At 37.5% G+C, this 15,000-nt stretch overlaps 1 protein-coding gene across 1 annotated transcript in view; it reads right to left on the reverse strand.

Moving 5' to 3' along the window:
- The window catches only part of LOC121375532, a 28,087-nt gene extending 21,237 nt beyond the window's left edge, over window positions 1-6,850 (reverse strand). Inside the window, exon 1 of the mRNA XM_041503033.1 lies at window positions 6,725-6,850. The gene's annotated coding sequence lies outside the window, so the exon portion shown is untranslated. The remainder of the gene's footprint in view (window positions 1-6,724) is intronic.
- Between the last annotated feature and the right edge of the window lie 8,150 nt (window positions 6,851-15,000).

Here is a 15,000-nt window from a genome sequence, read left to right on the forward strand (position 1 = left end):
CTGATACGCCACTGCGAACACGCATAATCGCGGTAGATCGCGTCAAAATGCTTTGAAATGAGCTATTGTCCACAGGTGTCAACAATAATACACCTGCATATCAACACAATTAAATTTACGAGCTTGCGGTATATCTCATTAATTGTTAAAGTGAAAGATAAACTTACAAATGAGTTTCGTCTATTTAGCAGTCAATGGCAGTTACACGAAATAGAGTCTCTCTCTCTCTCTCTCTCTCTCTCTCTCTCTCTCTCTCTCTCTCTCTCTCTCAGTTTTAAATGTATTTTCTCTCTTCTTCACGTCTACTCTGTCATCTCACTCTTCCTTACATCTTCTTTTCTCTTTTGTTATTTCTCTCTTCAATCTATTCTCACTTCTCTATATTTTCTTTCTTCTGTTCTCTTTTTCTTCTCTCTCTCCTTCCTCTCTCTCTCTCTCTCTCTCTCTCTCTCTCTCTCTCTCTCTCTCTCTCTCTCTCTCTCTCTCTCTCTCTCTCTCTCTCTCTCTCTTTGTTCTTTCTCTCCTCTCTCACTATTTTTCTCTCTGCTCACCCTTTCTTCTCACGTCTCTGTTACTAGTATCTTCTCTCTTTTTTTTGTATTCGGATAATCTTTATTTAACAACGCACTCAACACATTTTATTTACGGTTATATGGCGTCGGACATATGATTAAAGACCACACAGATATTGAGAGAGAAACCCACTGTCGCCACTTCATCGCCTACTCTTTTCGATTAGCAGCATGCCGCGGCCTTGGATATACCAGTCGTGGTGCACTGGCTGGAGCGAGAAATAGCCCAGTGGGCTCATCGCCGGGGATCGATCCCAGACCGACCGCGCATCAAGCGAACGCTTTACCACTGGGCTACGTCCTGACCCTAGCTACTTGAATAACAATTTGAGTTGGTGTTCCGTACCCAACACCTCCCCATCCCCCACCCCCACCCACCCTACATCGTTATGTGATCTCCAGAATAATCTTAACATATGAAACTTATTAATATCGGTTATGAAGACGAGAGCCAACCGACGTCTACACTGTATCATCCATCGCTTCCACAGCTTATATTATTATGTATTCTGTCGTGTAAACAGAACGTGAGCATTGTGCATGGTAGCGTACACGTGGTATTATTCTGGGTATAGTGTTCACCAAAAGAAATGCACGTTGTTTCCAGAACAAAATAAAATGCATTAAAAAAGATAAAGAAAGCCACAATATAATACACATTTTAAAACAGGGTCCGTCAGAATTAATCTCAGTGGGAAATTATAGAAATTATCTGAAGATAATGAAGATGATGATGATGATGATGGTGGTGGTGGTGGTGGTGGTGATGATGATGGTGGTGGTGGTGATGATGCTTATGGTGATGGTGGTGGTGGTGATGATGATGATGATGATGGTGGTGTTGGTGGTGATGATAATGATGATGATGATGATGGTGGTGGTGGTGGTGGTGATGATGATAATGATGATGGTGGTGGTGGTGGTAGTGGCGATGATGATGATGATGGTGGTGGTGGTGGTGGTGGTGGTGGTGGTAATGATGATGATGGTGATGGTGATGATGATGACTGTGGTGGTGGTGGTTATGGTGATGATGATGGTGGTGGCGGTGGTGGTGGTGGTGATGATGATAATGGTGGTGGTGGTGGTGGTGGTGATGGTGGTGGTGATGATGATGATGATGGTGGTGGTGGTGGTGGGTGATGGTGGTGGTGATGATGATGATGGTGGTGGTGGTGGTAGTGGTGATGATGATGATGATGATGATGGTGGTGGTGGTGGTGGTGGTGGTGATGATGACGACAAAGTATCTATTTTCCTTGCTACATAACCTCGATTAAAGCACGCTGTCACTGGAACATTACTTAGCTATATACTACAATGATTCATAGGTTAGTGTATTGGTGTTCTATATGAACTCATTGTCTCGACCCAATCAACATAAGCCTACCGATTGGGACAGGTATTACCGCAGTCTTCAATATACCAGTCGTGAAGCACCTAAACCCGTTTCCTACAAGTTTCAAGCCAAGCCAAGCTGGAGGGATTAACGTGCCCCATCTCACTTAAGGTTCCGACATTGCCAGTGACCGAGTCCAGTTCAGAAGGGGACAGGAGTTTAAAATGGACGCAATTCAGAAAAGAACTCGGTAAAAAATAGCGACCGAGAACCAAACTTACTAGCGAAAGAAGCTAGACATGGTAAATAACTCTAACAACAGTCATAACTAACTCCTTGGGAATGTGTACCAACACGCACCAGCTGTTAGAATTATTTTGAATTGGAAACTAATTGTGCCATCTCGATATACTTGTTTATTAGTAATATTTCAAAATGTTCACGCCGACGGCATAATGCAGTGCAACCAGGTCAATATCCGCGCAGTATAAAAGCATGCAAGATGGCGACCTTCTTTTTTTCCTGTCATGGACGGAGGAGCCGGCCAAGGCCGGCTCTTGTGCCCACGGCAGGCGTGCGCTACAACAGCTTGTTCTGAATGTGCACGTAAAACCCTATGACATGACATGACCTTCTTTTGCGCAGCGAAATGAGCGGTGTGGTTAATATGACTGGTTCACGCACTTATTAGTCCGCCATTACCAGTGCTGTGCAAATGAGGATGGGTCGTTATCTAATCTTAAATTGCTACTACTTTGCACGTACGTTTCACATCTCACCGCTAATAATTCAAGGCTTTAAAAAGGTTGGTTCCTATAGATCTCGTCATAAGAATAATTAACTTTAAATGTCTACTTGAAGTACTTCAAAACAAAAAAATCTTAAGTCTCTATTATCAAAGATTAATTAAATGCTATCTGGGATTTAGGTTGAGTGATTGGATGTGTGAGTGAGTGTAGAGGAAAGAAGGAAAACATGCACCTTTAACGACACATCAACACACAGAAAAAAACTTCTACTGGATGCGAAACACAGGCGTGTATGTATTTATGAGTTAATGACAATTCAAATGGTTCGTGGTCACAATATCAAAGTTAGGGTTAGGGTTAGGATTAAGGTTAGGGTTAGAGTTAGGATTGGTGTTGGAAAAAAGAAAGAAATGTTTTATTTAATGACGCACTCAACACATTTTATTTACGGTTATATGGCGTCAGATATATGGTTAAGGACCACACAGATTTTGAGAGGAAACCCGCTGTCGCCACTTCATGGGCTACTCTTTCCGATTAGCAGCAAGGGGTCGTTTATTTGCGCTTCCCACAGGCAGAATAGCACAAACCATGGCCTTTGTTGAACCAATTATGGATCACTGGCCGGTGCAAGTGGTTTACACCTACCCATTGAGCCTTGCGGAGCACTCACTCAGGTTTTGGAGTCGGTATCTGGATTAAAAATTCCATGCCTCGACTGGGATCCGAACCCAGTACCTACCAGCCTGTTGACCGATGGCCTAACCAAGACGCCACCGAGGTCGGTGGATTGGTGTTAGAGTTAGGGTTTAGGTTAGGTTACGGTTAGGGTTAAGGTTAGGGTAGATTATGGTAGGTTAGGGTTAGGGCTAGGTTAGGGTAAGGGTTAGGGCTGGATTAGGGTAAGGGCTAGGGCTAGGGCTAGGTTAGGGTTAGGGTTAAGTTGGGGTTAGGTTACGGTTACGGTTAGATTGAGTCTAATGAGTTTTTGGTAAACAAGAGTACCAAAATAATAAATATTTCCTTTAATAACTGTGGAACGAATTAATCGAAATGTAACCACACCCCTGCAAGAACACAAGAACCAGTGATATACATCAACAGAACTAGTAATTCAAACATTTCGAACAAAGACGGCGAGTGTCAAACCGTACACAATGTCTACCCTGGCAAACAATTATACCATATGTACAGTACCAAACACAAAGTATAGAATAAGTAACACAATATATCACAGATCAAACAGTTTGCATTCTAAATAATACCCATAGTCATACAACGCCAGAAAGAGGGTAAACACCCACTCCAGACGCGTGTGAAGAGAGAGGTTTAGGGGTCGAACCCCGTGCGACAAGCGATTTTTTAAACATGTATTTTCGGGGGAGCGTGATCATACCCCTACAAACTTCGCTCGCCACAGACTAGAACACCCTATCCTCCCTTCTCCGCCCCCGCACACTCGTCTGCTCATTTTGATCTTTCGACTATAGACATTTATCAGAATAACCAATTTCGTAAGTTTGATAAAAGCCTATGGCTGAAATATAAAAAAAGATATAATATTAACTTGACTTGTATATAAAATGGACTCTCTTTTTTTTTTCATTTAATATAAGTGTTTTCGGAATTTATTTTAAATTGGCCCAGAGAAATCGACTGTTGTATTCGCCATCCCCATAGAGAAGATATCTCCGTCCCGCATTAAGCTTAGGAACAGCAACCATACCAATTATTGTCTAGGCTTCGTTCAAATGCACTCTCCTACAGATGGGACAACACATGCCACGACATTTGATATGCCAGTCGCAGAGCCGTATTCCCAGGCGGTCACTCTTCCAAGTTATAACCGAGTCCAGCATTGTGTATTTTATTAGCAAAGTGAACCTCTGATTCAACAAATGGATCCGATGTTATTACGAAATGAATATTTAAATCGCTAATTGAATCATTTTTTATTACATTATATTTTATGTGATTATTATTTGTTAAATTAGCGGATATTAACTTTAAATATTTCAATTGTTTCAAATGGTTATTGACTGACTATACGGAATTTTTATTCTATACGGATAGTAAATTTCAAATACATCCGAAGATTTCCTGGATAACTTCGGAAAACCATATATATATATATATATATATATATATATATATATATATATATATATATATATATATATATATATATATATATATATATATCTATATCTATATATATATATATATATTTTTTTTTTTTTTTTTTTTTTTATTAGAAACCCAGGATAGCCCCTTTAACATTACAGGAAAACTACTAAAAATTAAAGACTAACAATAACTATAATCACTTGTCAAGGTCAACAGAGGGTGTGCATGTATTTGTAATTCGGTTCAATATAGTAATATACAAAACTACCACTCCGTTAGATCAGAGGTGGGAAGTAGCCCAGTGGTAAAGCGCTCGCTTGATGCGCGGTCGGTCTTGGATCGATCTCCGTCGGTGGGCCCATTGGGCTATTTCTCGTTCTAGCCAGTGCACCACGACTGGTATATCAAAGGCCGTGGTATGTGCTATCCTTTTTGTGGGGCGGTGCGTATAAAAGATCCCTTGCTACTAATTAAAAAAAAATGTAGCGGGTTTCCTCTCTAAGACTATATGTTAAAATTACCAAATGTTTGACATCCAGTAGCCGGTTATTAATATATCAATGTGCTCTAGTGGTTTCGTTAAACAAAATAAACTTGAACAATAAATAATAATATGTGTATATGTATTTGTAATTGAGTTTTATATAGTAATATTCCAAACTACCACTGAGGTTCGTGAGATGAGGTGTTAATCGCTCGGTATCATGCCACATGTTAAGTGCATTCTGGACAGGTACTACTTAACCATGTTAAATAACCGACGAGTGTGTTTGCCCACTACAATTACCGGTGAACGTATTGCGCAGGTCGGTATAGAAATATAAGAGCATTTGGTACATATTACAGTAATATGTCCCACTAGAACGCCAAGTAGGACATATCACTTTGACGTCACACGATGACGTCATCGATTGGCGCACTACAACCTTCTTTTTTTTTTACAGGAACGTCAGCTACACGAGCTGACTGATATAGATTAAGATCGTGAACTAATTTTCATTGTCATTCAATAAAGCTCGTGACAACTGAAAATTATTTCACTCGGGACATAAACATGATACGAACTGGAAGCTCGTTTAATATCCAATAAATATCAGTCAATACGAGAAGAAGATGACAGGACGTGGATGATAAATGCAAAACTCGATGAATAATAGAACGCAAATTGATTTCGCTATATTCTGATACTAGCAAACTGCTCGTAGGTTACATTGTGAGGACAGTTATGTAATTTAATACAAGGCTCAGAGAAGAAATAGTTTGCTTTAACTCACTGTCCTGGACAGACAACCTTCCTGCCTGTGTGTGCCCAGGACAGCGTGTTTGAACCTTAATTGAACATAAGCGAGAAAATTATTTTTAAATGAATTAAATAATTTAGGAATAGTGGGATTTGTTTATGCTCTGTTTAGACTTATCATATGCTGAAATAAAAGGCTTATGAAAGAAGAGACATCTATAAATAAATAATTAAATTGTCTTTCTGTTTATACACTACAATGCAATCTGACTGGTTAAACAGTGCTTAGAGTTTTGCTGTTTTTTGTTGTTTTTTTGTTGTTTTTTTGGTTTTTTGTTGGGTTTTGTTGTTGTTGTTGTTGTTTTTTTGGGGGGGGGTGGAGGGAGGGCTTTCATATATCGGAGTCTATGAGCATATATTTATTGATTGTTCATACTTGCATGAACCAAAATATAATTGCGTCAGTTCTCAAATAAGAAAATGTATTTTGTTTAAATATTTTATTAACGCTTTGGTTCAAAGACGATTAGCCTTATTTTATTATTACTTTTAGGATTATTTATCTTTGCTTCTGTATTAAAGAGTTCTGAAAAAAAGTTACAAAAAGAACTTACATTACGTTTGGCATGAACATGATCACGAAATAATATCGTCATGAATATAATTATTAAAACACAAAAATAAAGATTTGTTTTACCTGAATTAATTTCATAACACAGTTAATATATTTCCAATTTGCTTTTGCCTCTCGTAAAGTAATCCATGTCGAAATAGTGTCCCATTAACGAACCATGGCCATGTTATCAAATTCCTTTTGAAGTCTTTCCAAAATTGACTCGTCAGATTAGACTGGCAGTCGATCGATCGCGTACTTCGCTCCATCGACTGGTTTTCGGTTCCATGTGAAAGAGCGCGTCATTGGCTGCCGCTAATGCTTTATATTGACAGATAAGCGTAGTACGGCGGCTCCTTCCCACAGCACCGGTCTCCGTGATTGGCGTAACGTCTTCCAATTGAACAAACATACTCCACTACTAGAGAGCTTTCCGGAACCGCGAGTACATGTCTTTTGGGAAGGGAGTCGCGGAAGTGGACGCCATACAATAGGGTGGGACAGGAACACAAAACAAAACTGACAGATAATGGGGAATCGACTGGAAAGTAGATGTGATGGAAAGAAAAGAATGCTGTTGGTTTCTTTTCGACACTCTAGCACGCTCCTGCGGTTTAATCACTTTTAGCTGTCTCAGTTAGCGTTATTGCAACACTTTTAAAAGGATATGAGAAGAAACTGACTGCCCTCACCCAGACTATATGAACGACCACGATATCTACGACCACACGCACTACTACTACTACTACTGCTGCTGCTGTTGCTGCTGCTGCTGCTGCTACTACTACTACTACTACTACTACTACTACTACTACTACTACTACTACTACTACCACCATCACAACCACCACCACTACCACTACTACTACCACCATCACAACTACTACTACTACTACCATCACAACCACCACCACCACCACCACCACTATTACTGCTATTATTACTACTACCACCACCACTACTATTACCAGCATCATAACCACCACCACCACTACTACTACTACTATTATTACTACTACCACCATCACAACCACCACCATCACTACTACTACTACTACTATTATTACTACTACCACCACCACTACTACTACTACCACCATCACAACCACCACAACCACCACCACTACTACTACTATCATTACTACTACTACCACCACTACTATCACCATCACAACCACAACCACCACCACCACCACTACCACTACTACTACTATTATTACCACCCGAACAACAATTACTACTACTACTACTACTACTACTACTACTACTACTACTACTACACTAACTACTAGTATTACTACTACTACTACTACTGCTATATTTTAGTTATTATTTTTGTTTTATAAAGCTTTACATTGTTTTATTCGATAGCTGTAGTGATGTTTGATACACAGAGGATACTCCCCGAGTGTCTTGTGATAACACAATTTATTAGCACGAGTAAATAAAAGTATGAAATCCGAGGCTTGCAGAGGATTTTTATACTTTTATCAACGAGTGCTGATAAATTATGATATCACAAGACACAAGGTGGGTATTCTTTTTATCATCCATTATCATTCTTTTCATTTGCGACAGTTGTAAACAATGTCAGTTATGTGCAGAACTAGCAGAACTGCAATGGCGTGACGTCACTAATGATAGGTTTAGCGCTGAAACAAACACTGACGTAACAACATATTGTCTTGTGATTAAAATTTGACCAATCAAGATTATAAGAAGCGATATCTCCTGCAGAGAATATCGCAGGAGATATTGCAAATTATAGTGCCAGCGATATCTCCTACAAAAGCCTTTAATGGATGATAAAATGCCAATATTGAACATTTTTAATATGTCTATACGTAGTTCGGAGGTCGACCGCTAGCGCTCATCAAATGTTTCAGAGAGGTGCGTTCCACTCGCGATTAGACAATGGGTGGTATGAAACACCAGAAATTCACTAATTAACCCTATTGTATTATTCTGATCTGAACATTGTGTTCTTATTCATTAACCTCTTTGTTTAAAATATATGGTGAAAGTATGGATGCTGGTGTCGTAAAGTTTTATAATTGAAAAAAACAACCTAACTTATAATTACGTTTAAGCCATCCACATGTAAACGTTTATATTAAATATGTCGTTAGAATATTATACTGTTTGTAAATTAAACCCAGCATGAGTCCATTGTTTTATTTGTTTGTATTACCATAGTTTGACACCCAATAGCCGATGTATTTTTCGTGCTGGGGTGTCGTGAAACATCCATTCATTCATTTTGAGTCTATTGTTGGCAAATAAATGTCTTATTCTACAGTACTAAAGTATAAACAATTGTGTTTTCGGAAACTCGACGCTAACTAGAAAAGAGGATTGACCCTATGTTTTTCGATGTACCTTTTTGCATGTTATCTGGACCCGAAAGGGTGAATGTAGTAAACAAAAATAGTATAATATAAAAAGATGCGCGATCAATCTAGGGTCTATATGATCCCCGTGTGGGCCCATTGGGCTCTTTCTCGTTCTAGCCAGTACACTACGACTGGTATTTCAAAGGCCGTGGTATGTGCAATCCATTCTGTGGGATGGTGCATATAAAATATCCTTTGCTACTAAAATTATAACTAATTGAAAAATATAGCAGATTTTTTTTCTAAGACTATATGTCAAATTTACCAAATGTTTCACATCACATAACCGATTATTAATAAATCAATGTTCTCTAGTGATGTCGTTAAACAAAACAAATAATTTTAACTTTTAACTTTTAACCTATTTTGGGGCCCGTTCCCTGAAACGTACGTGTTGTTTGTTTGGGTTTTTTTGTTTGTTTGTTTTGTTGTTGTTCTTGATCATTGTGGGGGGTTTTGTTTCCTTTTTGGGTTTTTTTTTTTTAGGTGTAATAACATAATCGTATCTGGAGTAAATCTTTGCATTCGGGCAAAATTGATGGAGCCATTGAGGCATAGTGGGCTGGCCTTAAAACATATCACCGTGTACTCTAATCATTCTACTATCAATATTCGTCGTAATCTATGTAATAATGCATAGTGGTTCGTTTGAGTCCTTATATAGCTGTTTGGTAGTATTGCAAATATGAATATACGTTGTTATTCAAATGCTGGCATTTTCATTTAAATCGAGCAAAAATCAGAAAGAGCGGAAACAAATTTAAAAAAATAATAATAAAAAAAAAAAAAAAAAAAACCAACCGTTAAAACGCATAATTATGCCGTAAATTAGTCCAATTGCTCGCTCTCTCCGGAAAATTACCTACCTGGCGATTCCATAAATTAACGAACCTGACACTCAAAAATAAAAGCGAATCACCCATAAAAAAATTTGGTGGTGGTCTTTTTATTTTTTATTATTATTTTTTTATTATTATTATTATTAATTCGCATATGTCTATCTGTAAAGGTTTCCACTGAAGCTGACATAATGTTTGAAATTATATTAGGTTTTTCCTCTATTAAATTGGAATAATAACGTGTGATCATAATTATAATGATTTGAATGAGATAGGAAATATTAAAATACAAAAAGTTCACAATCAAAATGTCTACATTCTGTATTACACAAAAAATATATAGATATAATGATCAAATTAACCATTTAATGTGAATCTGTCGGTAGCGTTCGCGATCTTTCTCTTTTCTGAACGCGCTACTGGTTTACACTTGTCCTGTAGATACAGGTAACACTATAATATTAAATAATTGACAAAGCTTCATTGTTTATTCATCGGGCCACGAACCACACATGTGTCACTCTGTTGTTGTCGTCGTTTGCGGTTATTGATTTCCGCGCAGTGTTTGTATTCAGGAATAAAATGTCTTGCTGAACAGAACTTTTACCTTTTGACGTGTTAAGTAAAGCATAATATGTCACGTATATTATTTATATATTTTTTAAAACCATAAAGTAGTTTACTTGCTAACACATTTAGAAAACCTTACAATGTATCGTGTATACATTTTCATAAAACGAAACATTGGTTTACCTTTAAACAAATTTGGCAAAGCATAATAATATATATATATATATATATATATATATATATATATATATTTAAAAACAAACATAAATAAACCAAAAACACTAGTTAAAACTAGTTTACTTTGTTTTACATATATTATTGGTAAAAAACCAACTTGATTTACCTTTTAAATAATATGAGAATGTATAATATATAATTCTATTTTTGTACAATAGAACTGCGATACCTTTTACGTTGGAAAGCATATAAATGTACCACACATAATTATGTTCATAAAAAAGAAAAGTAGTTTTGAATGGATAGTTTAAAAATTAACAGTTACTGGGTCTATGGGGTTCGAATCGGCAAAGGCTTGCCTGCTTTTATTCCGATTAAAAAACAAATAATAATAAAAATGTCTGGTATAATATATATATAATATTTAAAAACACGAAGAGTCAGTCGGCAGGAATCGAACCTACTGCAACATATCGCATGCCATTTGACAGTCCACTATATTATCAGTTTCTTCAATATGTTTCCATATTTTTCTGCCCCCTAAGTCGTCAGTACGTTTTCCTATTGTAGCACCAGCCAACTGTTAGCAATTGAAGTCTCTATAGCCCTGAACTTATCACTTCAACATTGACATGTGCCGTTTCTGCTGGTCATTCGTGTCACGAGTCTCCGATTTCCCATTTGCCGTATTGCGAGGTTAGATTGGTCACTTGTCCAAATGGAATGTGTGTTGGTCGCGTTAGCACCTATGTTCCCAAACGGCCTAATTTTAGCCATCGTTTGGTAGTGCCGTTATGAAGGCCATCTATATTAGTAGTATTTAACGAAAAGGCAAGGTAGCGCAAGGAAGTAAATACAAAGTGGTTTATATACATATAAAAAGACAGTCGTCGGAAGAGACTAAATGAAAATATATATTTAACAAAAACATGTATAGTTTCTACATTTAATAAAGACAATTCTATACTGGTCATTAATTATATCCAGATTATGTTCTTAAAATAAATAATGAGTTTTGTTCTGAATGCTGTACTTACCAATACGACGATTACATTGACAAACCAATTTCTCACAAGCTGACATTTATCGTTTCAGTGAAGTCGATATGTTTTGTAACACATATTAAATATTTACACAACGAGTCTACTTAGCTGAATGTCAATCAGTAGTCAGGGGAATGGGAACATAATGCCACGAGAGAAATAACCAACAATGTATGCCAAATGAACAGTCTACGAAAAAACCAAAAAGAGACTACAACGGAAGATTACTTTCAATCCATATATTTTTGAAACAAGTCAGTCATTTTCAAAAGCTGATGACAATGAACGAAAATTATAAAACCTGTTTTTCTTAAACGCAGACATTTAGGCAATATTTCTAGGAATGTGGATGACACAAGATTTTATCGTAAAGAAACAGTTCTGTGTCAGATACCATTATATGATATTTCCGACTAGCGGAGCCCTTTCAACAAGGTAGAGAGCGGGACGTAGCCCAGTGGTAAAGCGCTCGCTTGATGCACACTCCGTTTGAAATTGATCACCGTCACTGGGCACATTTTGGCGATTTCTCGTTCCAGCCAGTGAACCACGACTGGTATATCAAAGGTCGTGGTATGTTCTATCCTATCTGTGGGGTGGTGCATATAAAAGATCTCTTGCTACTAATGGAAAAAATGTAGCGGGTTTCTTTTCTAAGACTATAAATCAAAATTACCAATTGTTTGACATCCATTAGAATATCAGTGTCTGCACAATCAATGTATTTCTGTGGTAGCCCAAAGCGGATTTCACCTGCCAGTAATTTCGTATCTGCGACAAAATCTATATAAAAGAAAATCAAATGAAGTTTGAACTGCTACTGTATCAGGACGACATGACAATACGGACACGGATATTACAAGAATATTATATGTATTTAATGTAATTGTGTGTGTTGAAAAGGGTCTGCTAGTTGGAAACGTCTTTCAGCGACTGCAGACTCAGGACAGGAAGGAAGAAGGAAATGTTTTGTTTAACGACGCACTCAACACATTTTATTAACTGTTATATGGCGTCGGACATATGGGTAAGGACCACACAGATATTGAGAGAGGAAACCCGCTGTCGCCACTTCATGTGCTACTCTTTTCGATTAGCAGCAAGGGGTATTTTATATGCACCATCCCACAGACAGCATAACACATACCACGGCCTTTGATATACCAGTCGTGGTGCACTGGCTGGAGCGAGAAATAGCCCAATGGTCCCACGGACAGGGATCGATCCCAGACCGACCGCGTATCAAGCGAACGCTTTACCACTATGCTACGTCCCGCCGCGACTCAGGACAGTTTCTTCACTAGCACTATCTGGGACACTGTTTTTAGGATTGCTACTGCAAACTTACGAAGATATATCCTATTGTTTTCTGAGTGTCATTGTTCTGTAGCCAAACACCAAAGTAGAAAATAAATAAAATTAGAAAGAATTTAAATAATTCTAGATCGGCAGCATGCACAGGTCTTATTCCAATCAAGGACCATAAAATCATGTGATTTAGTTATTCTTAAGATGACATAATGATGATGGAGAAGGGTAATGGTGCGATGGTAGTGGTGATGATGATGATGGTGGTGGTGGTGGTGGTGATGATGATGATGATGATGATGATGATGATGATAATGTAATTTATTTTTATTGGTGGTGGGTTTTTTATTAATTTATTTCGTGCCTATATTCACTTACATTTCAAAGACGTCGCGGACACACACTTCCGTCATCTTGCGTGTTACCCAAAAACAACCAAGAACTGGGAAAGGTACACATCACGTACCAACCGATGTTTCAACCTCTAGGCTGAAAATATTGAATATTTTAAAGATCAGGGGCATGTTATACTGATGGGCGATTTTAATGGGCGTGTTGGCCAAGAGAGTGATTTTATAGAAAATGATAAAGCATTCTTTGATGATATCGGCTGCGTTCCTAAGCTATTTGATTACGAGAGCGATATTTACTGTAAAAGAAACTCGGAAGATGTGAAAGTAAACGCCATGGGACGATGTTTATTAAACATGTGTATAGCGTCTGGCGTAAGAATAGTAAACGGCAGGTCGGCTAGTGACTGCACCGGAAAAATCACATTCTATAACAAAAACGGAACAAGCTTAATAGATTATTGTATTGCAGATAAATATTCTTTAGATGTTATACACGATTTCTTTGTTGGGGATTTTAATATTTACTCTGATCATGCACCTATATTCATGTTATTAAGAAAACAAGGTGGCGCAAATGAACCAACGTGTACTTGTAAAAGTGGTAACAAAACATATATATACGAGTGGAATACTGATAAAAAAGAAATAGCGCTTAACAATGTTACTTCTAGGCAAAACGAACTCAGTGCATGCATTGATGATCTTATTCTTAATAAAACTTCTGTTAATGAGTGCGTTAACAACTTGACAGTGATGCTACACGATATTTTTGACGAGACCTGTAAGCGCGAAACGCGAACGGGTAACAACTGCTCAGTACACACAAACACACGCGGTATTGTTCATGAATACAAGCCTTGGTTCAATGAGGAATGCACAAAGTTGTATAATAGGTACAGGTATACTCTCCGACAATTCAATTACAATCGTAGCCATCTGAATAGATTTAAATTATCAGAAGCTAAGAATAAATACAAGTTATTACAAAGGAAACTGCGTTCATCTTACCTGATGCTAGAAGGAAATATGATTGGTACTCTCAGGAAAAACAACCCCAAAGCATTTTACAAGAAATTTAATAAATCTAAAAAAAAGGCATAACTGTAACATAACAATAGACGAATTTGTTAAATACTTCAAAGACCTCGTTGGTTCTAAGCAAGACGATAATACACAAGGAACGAACGATTGCACTGATCAAGATAATCAAGCCTTGTATGAAGAATTAGACAGTCGAATTACTGAACAAGAGATCCTATTTGCGTTAAGTAAAGTTAAACATAACAAAAAACCCGGAATAGATGGTATATTATATGAGTTTTTCACGGAATGTAAAGATATAATGGTACCTATTCTCTGTAAACTTTTCAATGTTATTTTAGATTCGGGTATCTTTCCAGAGAACTGGTGCAACGGCACTATTATCCCCATATTTAAAAAGGGAGATAAAAACGATGTAAACAATTATAGAGGTATTACTCTCATGAGCCACTTAGTAAAATTGTTTACCTCAATTTTAAACAATAGATTACTGAATGTGAGTTCAACCTACAATATAATATCTGATGCCCAGTTTGGCTTCAGGCCTGGTTTCAGCACAGTTGACGCTATTTTTGCTTTACATAGCCTTATAACTCTTACGCTTGGCAATAAGAAAAGACTATATTGTGCCTTTAT

The sequence above is a fragment of the Gigantopelta aegis genome, chromosome 6, assembly GCF_016097555.1.
Source record: "Gigantopelta aegis isolate Gae_Host chromosome 6, Gae_host_genome, whole genome shotgun sequence".
NCBI classification, from domain to species: Eukaryota; Metazoa; Mollusca; class Gastropoda; order Neomphalida; family Peltospiridae; genus Gigantopelta; species Gigantopelta aegis.